The 16,552-nt window shown below is 43.1% G+C and overlaps 1 non-coding gene across 1 annotated transcript; it reads left to right on the top strand.

The window, feature by feature from the left end:
* Positions 1 to 11,710: 11,710 nt before the first annotated feature.
* LOC117095512 lies at positions 11,711 to 11,842 on the top strand. The gene has a single exon (XR_004442046.1). It is a non-coding gene; the product is annotated as a small nucleolar RNA SNORA51 (small nucleolar RNA).
* The last annotated feature ends 4,710 nt before the right edge of the window (positions 11,843 to 16,552 follow it).

Raw genomic sequence — 16,552 nt, 5'->3', positions numbered from 1 at the left:
GCCGTAGCAGTCGTCACTTCATGTATGTGGCGCCCCACATGTGGAGTGAGAACAGCAGCTAGAAAGTCAAAAGCACTCAGGGGCACTGAGCCCAGCACAAGAGCCCTCATGTGCGAGGTAAAGCGTTCATCATCTGGCCCCCGGATGTTTAGATCAAACAGCCTGCTGCATAGCCAGCTCTCAGAGTATCTGCACCAAATCAGTGTATGATTGCCATTTACTCACAGTTTCTGGTATCTTTCCGGCATCATTCCCAACAGTCCATATGGCTGCCATTAGCCATTCGATTAACGTGTGGTCATCTTGCCCTTGTGCTAACTGTCCGCACAGCTGCAGCTGCTGATGAAGGGAGGGGTGAGTTGTGATAGAAGCCAGCTTCTCCCTCTCAGAGGCAGAGCAAGAAATGCTGTCAGTTCCCTCGGACACTGCCGGCACTGTTACCTAATTCCTGCAACTCAGTCAGGGTAAGCACTGTCAGAGGTGTGTTCCACCACGGTGTGGCCGGGGGTTCGGGGTGGGGGTGGGGATGGGGGGGTTCCCTGGGCTCTCCCCTGGGGTCCCATCACCTGCTCATGGTCTATCTTCTGATGGATCACAGGGCGAGCCCGCAGCAGAGAAGCCTCCTCCTCCTCCGCATCAGACCCAACGGGAATGTCCGGCCAGGAGGACTGACTGAAGGTCGCGCTGACAGCTGTTGCTAACTCCTGTTCCAGGTTGTTTATCTGGGCCTCTAAGCACCCTGCTTGCACATGGAGGTCCTTCACCCCCTCCCCAGGGTTTTGCTCCAAGCTGTGCATTTGGGTTCCCAGGCACGCAGCTTGTGCCTGAAAGTCCCTTACCTGGGCTGGGTCCCGCAGGCACTGAGCATGAAACGCAGTTTCTGACTGAGTCAGAAACGCGCATCCGACTCTGCTGGCGAAGGTCGTTCCTTCTTGGTGCTGTAAGCTTCCAGATGCTTCTCCACACTCGTGGGAGACCCATTCACTGCCCCCCGCGTTTCCACGGGGCCCATCCAGGCAGCATCTCTGCCAGGGGGTACCATAGCCCATGCTGCGGCCACATAGCCAACCCGGGAGCCTCCGGGGCTGAAGACCTCACCTCATCCCGCCGACTACACCACGCATGCTCAGGGTTAGGTTCCAGCCCCAGCTGAGGGCAGAGGGGAGTGGGCGGATGTGGGGCAGGGACCTGGAAGAACACTAGAGAGACAGCAGGTAGATGAGACATGGCTTTATTCGGCAGCCCCCACACCTGCAGCTGCATGGCTATCTGCAAAGACAGACAGCTCTGACTCTTTCTCTAGGTGCCAGCACGCCTGTGCAGTGTCAACAGGGCAATTAGACCTTTTACAGACAATAGTGGCTTAGGCCAAGTGATGGCCTTCCCATGTTATGACTACATGGCTGTGATAACAAGTGGAGTTATGCGCCTGCGCTCTAAACTCACTGAGTCACACAGGATGTAAACATCCTTCCTCGGCCTATCCTTGAGCAAAGCACAGCCATATTTCTTACAGCCTTGTTTGCCATCTCTTATGATATTAGATCATAGACTTGAACTTTACATATTGCTTAGTTTTCTTGTCTTTGAGGTAATTTCCTTATCTGGCAGGATCTTGGCTCACTGCAACCTCTGCCTCTGGGGTTCAAACGATTCTCCTGCCTCGACCTCCCAAGTAGCTGGGATTACAGGCGTGCACCACCATGCCTGGCTAATTTTTTGTATTTTTAGTGGAGACAGGGTTTCTCTATGTTGGTCGGGCTGGTCTCAAACTCCCGACCTGAGATGATCCGCCGCCTCAGCCTCCCAAAGTGCTGGGATTACAGGCATGACCCACCATGCCTGGCCTATTTTTATTTTCATAACTCTCCTCTGACCTACTCACAGGTCCTCTCTGACCTTCAAGATTGTCCCTGAACCAGACACGGTACTGTATGCAAGGGTCAAGTCACTGATTATCCTTTTCATTTTCTTGTTATAAGCATTATCTTTCTCTTCTCTTCCTTCCCCCCACCCCATCAATGTATTAGGACAGCATTTCTCTGGGAATCGTGTTAAAATGCCAGTTCTCTTCCAGTAAGCCTGGGGTAGAACTTGAGATTCTGCCTTTCTAACATATTCACAGGTTATGTTGATGGTGCTACTCCCTGGAACACACATTCAGTAGCATAGTATATTCCAATGAAATGTGCTTTGTTAAAAGGTTTTTAAAATAACCTCTTTCCCACAACCCTAAGTAGTAGCAATCCACAGAATTGTGGTGAGTGTTGTGCTGGACCCGTGTTAACCTAATAGCGATGGCACTGTGTTTGGGAGACAGAAGAAGAGACCCAGAGCCAGCAAACAAGACATGGGGTTTCACAGGAGGCTTACATGCAGGGGACAGAGTCCAGTGACGGGAGGCTAGACAGGATATCTGCATGACCCATTGATGGCGGGCTGGGCAGAAGAACTGCAACTGCTTGCAAAACAAATGCAGTTTATATACCATTTTCACCTAGCACCCTCCCCCTAACAACTTCCACCTGGCAACATCCATTTAACCCAAAAGGAAGGCCCTCAATGTACTGGCGAGTTCCATGAGAGGAGCTGGGGACTCAGATGTTTCTCATAGACAAGGAATGGCTCTCCAGGCTGGCCAGTCCCAGATAGCTTGGAACTTCCACCTGCATTCAGGTGTGTCTGCCATAGAGGGCATTCTCACGGTATGCTTCAGTTATTGCATCGGGTATGTTTACCATTAGCGAGGTAGTATACCCTTTTTCCGGGAATGCTCACAGGACATACCTCAATTGTGTGTACTACATACCTAAATTGAACATACTACAGATGCTTCATGTACTTAGATGCCTCTTTGATTAACTCATCGGGCTGAGTCTAGCACCATTTCCTATAAAGACATTAAGAACCTGAAAGCAATCTTGACTGGCCCATAGGTCAAGCCTGGGTACCACCAAAATAATCTGAAAGTCAGTTCAACCCTTAAAATTGAGTCCAACCTCACCCTGTCTAAATAGGCAGCCAAATGTGATGACTTTCAAGCTTACCTGCCACAGAATAACCTACCACAGCTCCTGTGCCTACCCCAAAGAGGAAGTACTACATACAGAAATAAACTGTTAGAGTAGGACCTGGAATACTATGTGACTGAATGCAGGCTTTCTCAACTTTGGTGCTATAGGCATTTGAGGCCAGATAATTTCTTTGGTGGAGGAGGATAGGGAAAGGGCTTCCTGTGCAGTGTAGGATGTTTAGTAGCATCTCTGACCTCTACTCAATAGCAGATGCCAGTGGCAGTTGCTCCCTCCACCTCAAGTTATAACAACTAAAAATGTCTCCAGATACTGCCACATATCTCCTGCACAATAAAATTGCCCGTATTTGAGAACCACTTACTTAATGCTTAAAAGTCCACTTGTGGATCAAGTGAAGTTACAGCAATTGTACATACCGTATGTATATATTAAATAATGGCTTCTCTTTCCTATAAAAAATTGTTTTCAAGGCCATAGCCTTGTCACAGCATAGCAATCATCATTTGAGTGTTTAACAAATATTTTTGATGCCTAACTCACAAAAGTTAGGCATTTTTTTGGTAATGCCTAATTTTACTTCTTGTGCTAGATACTTCTTGTGTCAAGTACATATTAGATTATTTTCCTACCCAGGTGCTATATATGTATTGTGGCATACATCTATTCGCTTAAATCTGCTTTTTTTTTTTTTTTTTTTTTTGAGATGGAGTCTCATTCGGTCACCCAGGCTGGAGTGTAGTGGCGTAATCTCGGCTCACTGCAACCTTTGCCTCCCAGGTTCAAGCGATTCTCCTGCCTCAGCCACCTGAGTAGCTGGGATTACAGGCATGTGCCACCATGCCTGGCTAGTTTTTGTATTTTTAGTAGAGACGGGGTTTCACCATGTTGGCCAGTCTGGTCTCAAACTCCTGACCTCAGGTGATCCACCCATCTTGGCCTCCCAAAGTGCTGGGATTACGACAGGCATGAGCCACCATGCCCAGCCTTAAATCTGCTTTTATTTTATTTATTTATTTATTTATTTATTTTTTTGAGACGGAGTCTCACTCTATCGCCCAGGCTGGAGTGCAGTGGCCGGATCTCAGCTCACTGCAAGCTCCGCCTCCCGGGTTTACGCCATTCTCCTGCCTCAGCCTCCCGAGTAGCTGGGACTACAGGCGCCCGCCACCTCACCCGGCTAGTTTTTTGTATTTTTTAGTAGAGACAGGGTTTCACGGTGTTAGCCAGGATGGTCTCGATCTCCTGACCTTGTGATCCACCCGTCTCGGCCTCCCAAAGTGCTGGGATTACAGGCTTGAGCCACCGCGCCCGGCCAAATCTGCTTTTAAAGATCTTTTATAGCACAAGCTATAATCATATCTCTATTCTCCTTCTTTTTTAAGGCTATATTTGATATCAATTTACTTTTACAGCATTTGAATGTTTTAGATCCTGGTTGAAACTAGCCCTGAAGAAGAATTAGATATTTCTCTCTACAGTCTTGTAAACTCCTTCAAGGGACAGCTGATTGATGGATGAGATGAGGTACAGATGAGGTAGCATGAGATGGGGTGCAGTGACTGTTAATGTGAGTGGTGTTGGAATTTATAGCAACCTCGCTACTCGATACGGGATAATGCTTTTTTTTTTTTTTTTTTAAGAAGATGGAAGAGTCCATTATTGACCTAATAACCCCGAAGTACGTCTTCATATGAGAACAGTTGTAGAGGACATGTGGTTAATAATGAATTGACCAAACCCTTTTACCTAATACCCTTTCATTTTGTGTAACCTGTTGGATTTCTTTTTTAGGTGGACAGTGTAGTAGTTAACGTTGTAAATGGATTTTTTGTAAGACAGGATCTCTGTCACTTAGGCTAGAGTGCAGTGATGCAAACACGGCTCACTGCAGCCTCAACCTCGTGGGCTCAAGTGATCTTCCCGCCTCAGCCTGCTGTGTAGCTAGGGCCACAGATGTGTGCCACAGTGCCTGACTAATCTTTTCATTTTTTTGTAGAGATTTGGTCTCGTCACATAGATTTTTAGATGTACTCTGTAGGGCATGTGGAACAATATGTTCTGAGCCAAAAGCTAAATCTATTCTACTTGTTTGTATTGTACAAAATAATGTCTGTGTGATGATGGTTCATATGGAAACAAAATATTAACATGGATGTTTCTCAAAACAGAATTCTCCAAAACTCCCATTGTTTATGGAAGATGTTACTTAGCAAAAAAATTAGTTTCTCTTTTATATCTAAATAATAAATTTTCAGTCGTGTAGCTAAACAAATAGCAAAAAAATATTTACAATTAAACTAAATACTGGTTGCTGCGTGGACATTTATAATCAGTGTAAAATGGAAACCTTGCTCATTCACATTTTTTCTACTCTACAGTCATACTCTGGATTTTACTACATACTGCTATGGTTTGAATGTATTCCCTCCAAAATTCAGGTGTTGAAACTTAATGGTTGATGTGACACTATTAAGAGGTAGGGCTGGCCGGGCGCGGTGGCTCAAGCCTGTAATCCCAGCACTTTGGGAGGCCGAGACGGGTGGATCACGAGGTCAGGAGATCGAGACCATCCTGGCTAACACGGTGAAACTCCGTCTCTACTAAAAAACAAAAACTAGCCGGGTGAGGTGGCAGGCGCCTGTAGTCCCAGCTACTCGGGAGGCTGAGGCAGGAGAATGGCGTAAACCCGGGAGGCGGAGCTTGCAGTGAGCTGAGATCCGGCCACTGCACTCCAGTCCGGGCGACAGAGCGAGACTCCGCCTCAAAAAAAAAAAAAAAAAAAAAAAAAAGAGGTAGGGCTTTCAGGAGGTGATTAGGTCATGAGGGCTTCTCCCCTCGTGAATGGGATGAAGGCCCTTTCAAAAGAGGTTTCACACAGCACTAAGCTAGCCTCCACCATGTAAAGGATGGCCTTCCACCTTGAGAGGATACAGCGTTCCTTTCCTCTGAAAGATGCAGCAATAAGGGCCATCTTAGAAGCAGAAAGCAGTCCTCACCAGACAATCAAACCTGTCAGCACCGTGGTCTTGGACTTCCCAGTCTCCAGAATGGTGACAAAATCAATTTCTGTTCTTTATAAATTAGTTTCCCCTCCCCTTCCTGCCCCTACACTCCCCTCCCCTCCTCTCCCCTCTTTTTTTTTGAGATGGAGTCTTGCTCTGTTGCCCAGGCTGTATTGCAATGGCATGATCTTGGCTCACTGCAACCTCTGCCTCCCAGGTTCGAGCAATTCTCCTGCCTCAGCCTCCCAAGTAGCTGGGACTACAGGCACACATCACCACCCCTGGCTAATTTTTTTGTATTTTTAGTAGAGATGGGGTTTCACCATGTTGGCCAGGCTGGTCTCGAACTCCTGACCTCAGGTGATTCATCCACTTCAGCCTCCCAAAGTTCTGGGATTACAGGCATGAGCCACCACACCTGGCCAGGTATTTTCTTATAGCAGTCCAAAAAGTACTAAGACATGTAACAACATCACAACTCATTTTACCACCAAGTTTAAGCAATATTTTATTATCCTCAGTTCAATATAAAAGTATATTCTTTGGAGGATTTATTGACAACTTAGCTCTTTTCACATTTAAATCCAGAACACTATGTTATTCTACAATTTTTGGTATTAAAAAAATACTTCATTCAACAAATATTTTGGGTACCTACTATGCACAAAAAACAAAATCACTTGTGGAAGTATAAGTGTGGGATTATATCTTACAAAGAATGATGTCCTTCAAAGAATTTACAATTTGATTGAAAAGTTGGGATGTGAACATACATAATACATAATACCAAGATATGCTTCATAAACATCTTAGTAATCAGCACATTAACAAAAGTACTTCAGAGGGGAAAAGATGATTACAAAGCATTGAGTTTTGTAATCAATCAGTTAATTGTGAAATAAGAGAAACCTTATGAAAGAGGTAGACAGTGGTCCATGCCTTAAAGCAAGCTTACCCAACCCGTGCCCGTGGGCTGCATGTGGCCCAGGATGGCTTTCAATGTGGCCCAACACAAATCTGTAAACTTTGTTAAAACATTATGAGATTTTGTTGCTTTTTGTTTTTTTTTTTTTTAGCTTATCAGCTATCATTAGTGTTAGTGTAGCGTTAGTGTATTTTCTATGTGGACCGAGACAGTTCTTCTTCCAGTGTGGCCCAGGGAACCCAAAAGATTGGACACCTCTGCCTTAAAGGGTAAGAAGCATTTGGACAGATGAAAAGGACTCCACAGAACTTTCCGGATGATGGGAACAAAATGAACTGAAATGGGAGTGAGCACAGATTGTTCATTAGGTAGTGATGAGGGGGCTGGCCTGATGAAGTTAAGGTTTTAAACTGGGAAGTAGTGGAATAAAGCTTTGTAAGTGGAATTTGGCCAATTTGTGGTCTGGTTTGAAACCCGATTACAGGAGTTTCAACTTTTTCTTGGTAGCTCTTATGAGCAAGTAAAGGGAAGTGATGTAGCCGGGCGCGGTGGCTCACACCTGTAATCCTAGCACTTTGGGAGGTGGAGGCAGGCGGATCACCTGAGGTCAGGAGTTTGAGACCAGCCTGGCCAACATGGTGAAACCCCATTTCTACTAAAATTCAAAAATTAGCCAGTCGTGGTGTCACACACCTGTAATCCCAGCACTTTGGGAGGCTGAGGCAGGAGAATCACTTGAACCTGGGAGGTGGAGGTTACAGTGAGCTGAGATCATGCCATTGCACTCCAGCCTGGGCTACAAGAGCAAAACTCCATCTCAAAAAAAAAAAACCAAAAAGACAAAAAAACAAAAAACGGGGCGGGGGATGGATGTGATGTGAGGAAAATGGTGTTTGGGGAGGATTAAAGATGGTATACAACTTCAGGGGGAAGGAGAGAGACTGAGACTGAGACAGAAACATCTTGCAGTAAACCAGATGAGAAGTGATAAAGACCTGGATAAGAGTGATGTCAGAAGGAATGCAAATGAAGGGATGGATAAACCTGATGCTTTGAATTTGAAAAATGAAAAACAGCACAAAACTTTTAGACCATATGCTGCAGGAGGGCAGTGTCTGTGGATTAAGTCACTTTTGCAATTTCTTAAATAACTATGTGCCCTTGAGCAAGTTTTTAAAGAAACTCTGAGTCTTACTCTTAATCCAGTTGAGTTTTCATTTACACAACAAATATTTGTTTTTGTTTTTGTTTCTTTTTTTGGATGGAGTCTCGCTCTGTTGACCAGGCTGGAGTGCAGTGGCACGATCTCGGCTCACTGCAACCTCGGCCCCTGGGTTCAAGTGATTCTCCTGTCTCAGCCTCCCAAGTAGCTTGGATTACAGGTGCGTGCCTTTAGGCCCGGCTAATTTTTTGTATTTTTAGTAGAGATGGGGTTTGACCATGTTAGCCAGGATGATCTCAATCTCCTGACCTCATGATCTGCCTGCCTCGGCCTCTCAAAATGTTAGGATTACAGGCGTGAGCCACCGTGCCCAGCCACAACAGATATTTCTTGAGCATCTGTTACATGTTATGAACTATATATAGCAATGAGGAAAACACAAAAATCACTGCTTTCATGGAGCTAACATTCTAGTGGGAGAAACACAATAAGCAAAATACATAATATAAATGGTAATAAGTACTATGGATTAAAATAAAGCAGGGAAGGGGAATAGAGAATAGCAAATTGTAGTAGAAATTTTTTTTTTTTTTTTAGACAGAGTCTTGCTCTGTTACCCAGGCTGGAGTGCAGTGGTGCAATCTTGGCTCACTGCAACCTCTACCTCCCAGGTTCAAGTGATTCTCCTGCCTCAGCTTCCCTAGTAGCTGGGATTACAGGCGTGCATCACAACGCCTGGCTCATTTTTGTTTTGTTAGTAGAGAAGGGGTTTCACCATGTTGGCCAGGCTGGTCTTGAACTTCTGACCTCAGGTGATCCAGCTACCTCCACTTCCCAAAGCACTGGGATTACAGGTGTGAGCCACCACGCCCGGCTGCAAAATCATTTTTAACACATTGGTAAAAGAAGGAATTGCTGGGAAGGCGGCCTTTGAGCAAAAACCTGATGGAACCCCACAAGCACAGACAACTAAAGCAAAAATGGACAAATGGGATCACAGCAAGTTAAAAAGCTTCTGTACACCAAAGAAAACAATCAACAAAGTGAAGAGACATCCCACAGAATGGGAGAGAATATTTGCAAACTGTCCATCTGACAAGAGATCAATAACCAGAATGTATAAGGCATGCAAACAACTCTATAGGAAAAAATCTAATAGTCCGATTTAAAAATGAGTGAAAGATCTGAATAGACATCTCTCAAAAGAAGACATACAAATGGCAAACAGGCATATGAAAAGGTACTCAACATCGGTAATCATCGGAGAAATGCAAATCAAAACTACAATTAGGCAGGGCGGGGTGGTTTACACCTATAATCCCAATACTTTGGGAGGCCGAGGTGGGTGGAAGTCTTGAGGCCAGGAGTTCAAGACCAGCCTGGCCAACATGGCAAAACCTCATCTCTACTAAAAATACAAAAATTAGCCAGGTATGGTGGTGCATGCCTGTAGTTTCAGCTACTTGAGAGGCTGAGGTGGGAGAATCAGGGAGAATCGCCTGAGGCTATAGTCGAGGCTACAGTTAGCTGTAATCCTGCCACTGCTCTCTAGCTTGGGTGACAGAGTAAGACCCTTTCTTTAAAAACTCTTAAAAATAGAGCTACCATATGATCCAGCAATCCTGCTGCTGGGTATATATCCAAAAGAAAGAAATCAGTATATCAAAGAGATATCTACACTCTCATGTTTGTTGCACTGTTCACCATAGCCAAAATTTGAAAGCAACCTAAGTGTCCATCCACAGATGGATGGAAAAAGAAAATGTGGTATATTTACACAATGAAGTACTATTCAGCCATAAAAAAGAACGAGATCCTGTCATTTGCAACAACATGGATAGAATTGGAAGGTCATATTAAGTGAAATAAGCCAGGCACAGAAAGACAAACATCACATGTTCTCGCTTCTTTGTGGGAGCTAAAAATTTAAACAATTGAACTCACGGAGATAGAAAGTAGAAGGAAGTTTACCAGGGGCTGGGAAGGGTAGTGGGGGATTGTGGGGATGTTTAATTGGTACAAAAAGTAGTTTCAAAGAATAAATAAGACCTAGTATTTGCTAGCACAACAGGGTGACTATAGCAAATAAGAATTATACATTTTCAAATAACTAAAAGAGTATAATTGGATTGTTTGTGACACAAAGGATAAATGCTTGAGGTGACGGATACCCCATTTACCATGATGTGATTATTACACATTGCATATTTGCATTAAAGTTATCTCATGTATTCCATAAATATACACACCTACTATGAACCCACAAAAATTTTTAAAAGGCCAGGCACAGTGGCTCATGCCTGCAATCCCAGCATTTTGGGAGGCCATAGTGGGCGGATCACTTGAGGTCAGAAGTTTGAGACCAGCCTGACCAACATGGCAAAACCCCATCTCTACTAAAATACAAAAATTAGCTGAGTGTGGTGGCATGTACCTGTAATCCCAGCTACTCAGGAGGCTGAGGCAGGAGAATCGCTTGAACCTGAGGGGCAGAGGTTGCGGTGAGCTGATATCACACCATTGCACTCCAGCCTGGGTGACAGAGCAAGACTCCATCTCAAAAAAAAAAAAAATTCTAATGGAGGTGAGTGAGCCAGTCCTGTAGCTGTAGTGGGGAAAAGAGCAGTCCAGGCGAAAGGAATATGTAGCAGCAAAGCACAGAGAAAGCCCTGAGGCACCGCCTCCTGATGAAAGCCAAAGCAGAGCTGGGTGTGGGGATGCAGGAGCCTATTATAAGTAGGCTTTTACTGAATGAGACAGGAAGTCTTTGGCGAGCTTTAATCTCTGACTTACATAATAGTATCAGTCTTTCTGGGGTTAGTTGAGCCAATGCTCTTACTTGTATTCTTTTTCCATTGCTTATACTGGAAAAAGCCCTAGTTTATTATCCTTCTGTCTTGTATTAATTTTATCTGGAATTGAGCTCTAACTGTGGCACAGAAACATATTCTCAAATAAGCTGCTATCTTTTAAATAGTAATAATACTCCCCCAAGTAGTAATAGGCTAATTCCTGTTTTGGGAACAGATCAGTGGTCTTTCAAATCTAATACGTTTGAAAAATTATGTACTCACTTCCTCATTTTTAGATTGATACTGGAAACTTTTCATCACAAGTTTAAATATTTGCCAAGATTGTAATTTCTAACATGTTATAAATAATGACTGTTAAGCCGGGCGCGGTGGCTCAAGCCTGTAATCGCAGCACTTTGGGAGGCCGAGACGGGCGGATCACGAGGTCAGGAGATCGAGACCATCCTGGCTAACATGGTGAAACCCCGTCTCTACTAAAAATACAAAAAACTAGCCGGGCGAGGTGGCGGGCGCCTGTAGTCCCAGCTACTCCGGAGGCTGAGGCAGGAGAATGGCGTAAACCCGGGAGGCGGAGCTTGCAGTGAGCTGAGATCCGGCCACTGCACTACAGCTCGAGCGACAGAGCAAGACTCCGTCTCAAAAAAAAAAAAAAAAAAAGACTGTTAAATAATACTTTTAAATCTATTCAGTAAAAACTAAATATAGCCATTCAAAACCACTGTCATTCATTTAAAAATACATAAACAAGTTGTTCTTTAAAAGTGGGAAATTTTGGCTTCCTGGTACTTACCACAGTTTGTATTCTTACACTGACTGTATAGAAAGAGGAGGCAGAGTAAACCGACCCCACATATACCTCAGCCCATGCCCTGTGCCTGGTCTGTATTGTGAATCAGGAGACAAGGAGTTCAGAAAAAAAAAAAAAAAAAAACTGTTGGAAGTTTTTATTTTCTCATTTTTTAAATTTAGTTCTCAGTCTTTCTTCTTGAGTTGGTATTTCCATTCTACTTCTCTTACAGAAGGTTGTCCCTTGGAAAACACAGGCAGTCCTCACTTTGCACAATAATACAGGACCTTTAAAATAACTGTACAAGTTGAAAATGTATAATGTGATCTAAATAATCAATGGGAAAAATTATGATTGTCCTATGACCTTTAAAATTTTTTGTCAGAACATAATAAACTCTCTTCGTTATAAATGTATAGGGAAATAAAGAACATAGTAAGACTGATATTCACTTAGTATACTGCAATTTAAAACATTAGAAACATTGATAATTAAGTGTTGTGTTTCTTTGTAAAAAAAAACTTAACGATAGTAGTTTGCTTAGTTTCTTCCCTTCTTGTCGTAGAACTTATGATTTGGAGTACTCATCTTTCTACGCCTTGGTAAACTGTCATAGTTTTACGTTTGGATCAGCTTCCAGTGTGTTATCCTTTGCATTTTCGATGTGGTGAAATATTTCCCAGAGTTCCTTTAATGTGAAGATTTTTGCCAGGATCACTTCCTCTGAGACATAAGGTGACTCACTTATGTCATGAGTTCACCTGCTCTAAGTTCCTTGACTGCATGTCTGCAGTCTCTCCAATGGTGGTAGTGTAAACATTCCCATGGTCAGCTATTTCCTCTATAACCTCATTACGTTCATTTCACTTTTTTTGGTTGATGTTTTTTAGACGGAGTTTTGCTCTTGTAGTCCAGGCCGGAGTGCAATGGCGTGATCTCGGCTCACTGCATCCTCCACCTCCCAGGTTCAAGCGATTCTCCTGCCTCAGTCTCCCGAGTAGCTGGGATTACAGGCGCCTGCCACCACGCCTGGCTAGTTTTTGTATTTTTAGTAGAAATGGGGTTTCACCACGTTGGCCAGGCTGATCTTGAACTCCTGACCTCAGGTGATCTGCATGCCTCAGCCTCCTAAAGTGCTGGAATTACAGGCATAAGCCACCATGCCCGGCTATTTCACATTTTATTTGCAGTATTGTCACTTTTTATTTCCATGCCATACTTTCATCCTTGTTGGCCAATACCCTTTCTTAATCACCCATTTTTGTAAAATGTCACACGGGTTTTTTACTGGCAGACAAGGAGACGATGCAACTGTAAGCCTTGCTGTCTGTGTGTGAACTGACAGATGCACAGAGACCAATCACTGACAGACTTTGAAAGAAGATACATGATTAGTCACTGATCAGGATGCGCACCTGTTAATATAGTAATTCATGGACCTGAAGAGCTAGTAGCAAATTTGTATTTTATGCAGTTACTCAGAGTTAATTTATCTCAGTAACTGAAATTTGAAACCTTGTTCTCAGGGGACAGGTGTTATTTAAACCGTGGTAACTAAAATTTGTACATATTGGAAACATTCAAAGAAAGAATTTTTGGCCAGTCCAATAAAAAAGAAAGACTTTTGTTTGTTTGTTTGTTTGTTTGTTTTTTAAATCTCGGCTCACTGCACGCTCCGCCTCCCGGGTTCATGCCATTCTTCTGCCTCAGCCTCCTAAGTAGCTGGGACTACAAGTGCCTGCCACCATGCCCGGCTAACTTTTTTGTATCTTTAGTAGAGACGGGGTTTCACCGTGTTAGCCAGGATGGTCTCAATATCCTGATTTCGTGATCCACCCTCCTTGGCCTCCCAAAGTGCTGGGATTACAGGCGTGAGCCACTGCACCTGGCCAAGAAAGACTTTTCTGTATGATTTTTATACTGAATATCCTTTATTAATCTCTTAACCTTCTCTGTGATGAAAATGTCTATAAATTAAAATTTGTATGTCCTTGATTGTTTTATGTCCTTGGTTATTTTACAAATCCTGGCCTAATTAATATTATAATAATTATTATAATTGATTGAACATAAATATGTTTAAATCAAAAGTAAAAAATTATCAAAATTATTTCAATCTGATGATCATTTAGAGCATGAAGTCAAGTAGTGCTTACTGCTGGAATGAGACAGTATTTAGGATCAGTGATGTTCCTGTTTAACACTTCTGTAGACATAATCGCTGAGAAAACATGTTCACAGCGACAAATAGGTAAGAATGAGATAAATTTTATCGTAGTGGCCGGGTGTGGTGGCTCACGCCTGTAATCCCAGGACTTTGGGAGGCTGAGGCCGGTGGATTACCTGAAGTCAGGAGTTCAAGACCAACCTGGCCAACATGGCAAAACCCCATCTCTATAAAAATACAAAAATTAACCGGGCGCGGTAGTGCGCGCCTATAGTCCAGCTACTCCGGAGGCTGAGGAAGCAGAATCGCTTGAACCTGGGAGGCAGCAGTTGCAGTGAGCCAAGATCACATCATTGCACTCCAGCCTGGGTGACAGAGCAAGACTCCATCTCAAAAAAAAAAAAAAAAAAAGCAACTTTATTATAGTAAAGCCATTCATTTTGTCATTCCTTCTAAATTATTTGCCAAAAATCCTCTTTCACTTGTGCTGAAAACCAGGAATTGGAAACCTCTGACTTGCAAAAGCATTGTTGCCTAGTTATTAGAACGTTCACTTTCTTATTTTACATGAAACGTACCAAAAAAGGTTTTACCAAGACACATCAGCTGCAGGGCAGACACATATACCTGTGTTGCTTGTGTAGTATACAACTCCTGAAAGCAGTGTTTACACTGTACTCTACTTAAGTTGCATGACCTGGAATTGTGCAGTGCACACTTTACAAAGCTGTACGTGGTAGCCTTATACATTTCACCTACTATTGTTTTTTGTTTTGAGATGGAGTGTCACTCTGTCGCCCAGGCTGGAGTGCAATGGCGCAATCTCGCCTCACTGCAACCTCCGCCTCCCGGGTTCAAGAGATTCTCCTGCCTCAGCCTCCTGAGTAGCTGGGATTACAGGCGTACACCACCACACCCGGCTAATTAGAGATGGGGTTTCACCGTGTTGGTCAGGATCGTCTTGAACTCCTGACCTCGTGATCTGCCTGTCTCGGTCTCCCAAAGTGCTGGGATTACAGACGTGAGCCAACGGGCCTGGCCTTTTTTTTTTTTTTTTTTTTAACTTGGCAGCAACTTGTTTAATCCAGTATGTAAATGAAGTATACAAAATGTTCTATCTATGCCCATCATCTACACACATTAATGATGATATCACAGCATATCAAACATTTAATGGCATGGCTGTACTTAGTGGAAAGATATACTAATAAGGTAAAAATTATAAATAAAATCATTATTTTTAGAACTAGGAGTCCTTTGAAAGCTGAAGTGTGATGTCAATAAGTCATCTAACTCCATGCCAAGCTTAGTGTCTGCCAAATCATTTATGTATCATTTCCATGGCAGCACTTTATTTCTTTAAGACTTGGAACCACAGATGGCACATCTGTTTTCTTGAACAGTATCATTAATTTATTTGATTTATGAATGCTAATTATATGTTTCTGAATGCATCAAATCTATCAGCATTTGCAATGGTCTGTTTGATAAGCATACGGTAAAGAGGAACAATTCCAGGCAATACCCTTCAGGACCTGCTCTTCTCTTGGCAAAGTGAAGCAGTATAATAGTCTAATATGTAATTCACACTGATACACACTTTTAAGCAGTAATTCACAACCAGGGAACATCAGGCAATGAAAGCAAGAGTTTTAATTGGTTCATGTAGCAATCTGAAATAACTGCACAAATGAGAATGTACTGAATTCTATTATTCATGAAACATTTATTATTACATGTAGTTATGATTCCAGAAGCCCTTACTCTAAGTTAGATGGCGGCTATATTTTTTTTACATCAAACTTGGCAAATAGTAACTATAGCTACAAAAACAGCCATCTCTACACTTCAGTGACAAAAATGGAGAGAAGACTCCTTCAGTCAGTCACAATTGTGTCCTTGAATGGCAACAGTGACAACAGTATCATTATCAGTTATGAAGGGCAAGCTATAATTACTATTAACTACGAAGTTCATAATTTCTGAAGAAATGTTAAGAAGATGCTAATTTCCAGATTAAGGTTGAGATGCAGAATTAAGTGTAAAGATTCTTTCATTATAGTAGCTAACATTTATATATCAAGTCCTAAGTGCTTCATTTTTTTTTTTTTTTTTTTTTTTGAGATGGAGTCTTGCTCTGTGGCCCGGGCTGGAGTGCAGTGGCACGATCTCAGCTCACTGCAAGCTCTGCCTCCCGGGTTTACGCCATTCTCCTGCCTCAGCCTCCCGAGTAGCTGGGACTACAGGCACCCGCCACCTCGCCCGGCTAGTTTTTTGTATTTTTTAGTAGAGACGGGGTTTCACCATGTTAGCCAGGATGGTCTCGATCTCCTGACCTCGTGATCCACCCGTCTCGGCCTCCCAAAGTGCTGGGATTACAGGCTTGAGCCACCGCGCCGGGCCACAAGTGCTTCATTATTAATTTGTCTTTCCAGTAACCTTAGGTTAGGTTGAGAAAGTATCCATGTTATCTGTGTTTTATAGATCCGAAGACTAAGGATCAGAGAAGGTTAGTAATTTGTGAGAGGCTACGTGTTAGATAGGTGGCAGAGATGAGCCTTAAGCCTGAAACTAAATCTCATATGCTTTCCTTTTCTAACTATACTGTTTACCAGATGTTGGTATGTTAAACTTTCATCCTTCTTCCTTTTGGGTCCAACA

This window comes from Trachypithecus francoisi, unplaced genomic scaffold (genome assembly GCF_009764315.1).
Source record: "Trachypithecus francoisi isolate TF-2019V2 unplaced genomic scaffold, Tfra_2.0 Lachesis_group13, whole genome shotgun sequence".
Classification (NCBI taxonomy): Eukaryota; Metazoa; Chordata; class Mammalia; order Primates; family Cercopithecidae; genus Trachypithecus; species Trachypithecus francoisi.
The sequence above is the reverse complement of the archived record's forward strand: the minus strand, read 5'-3'. Positions and strand labels throughout refer to the sequence as shown.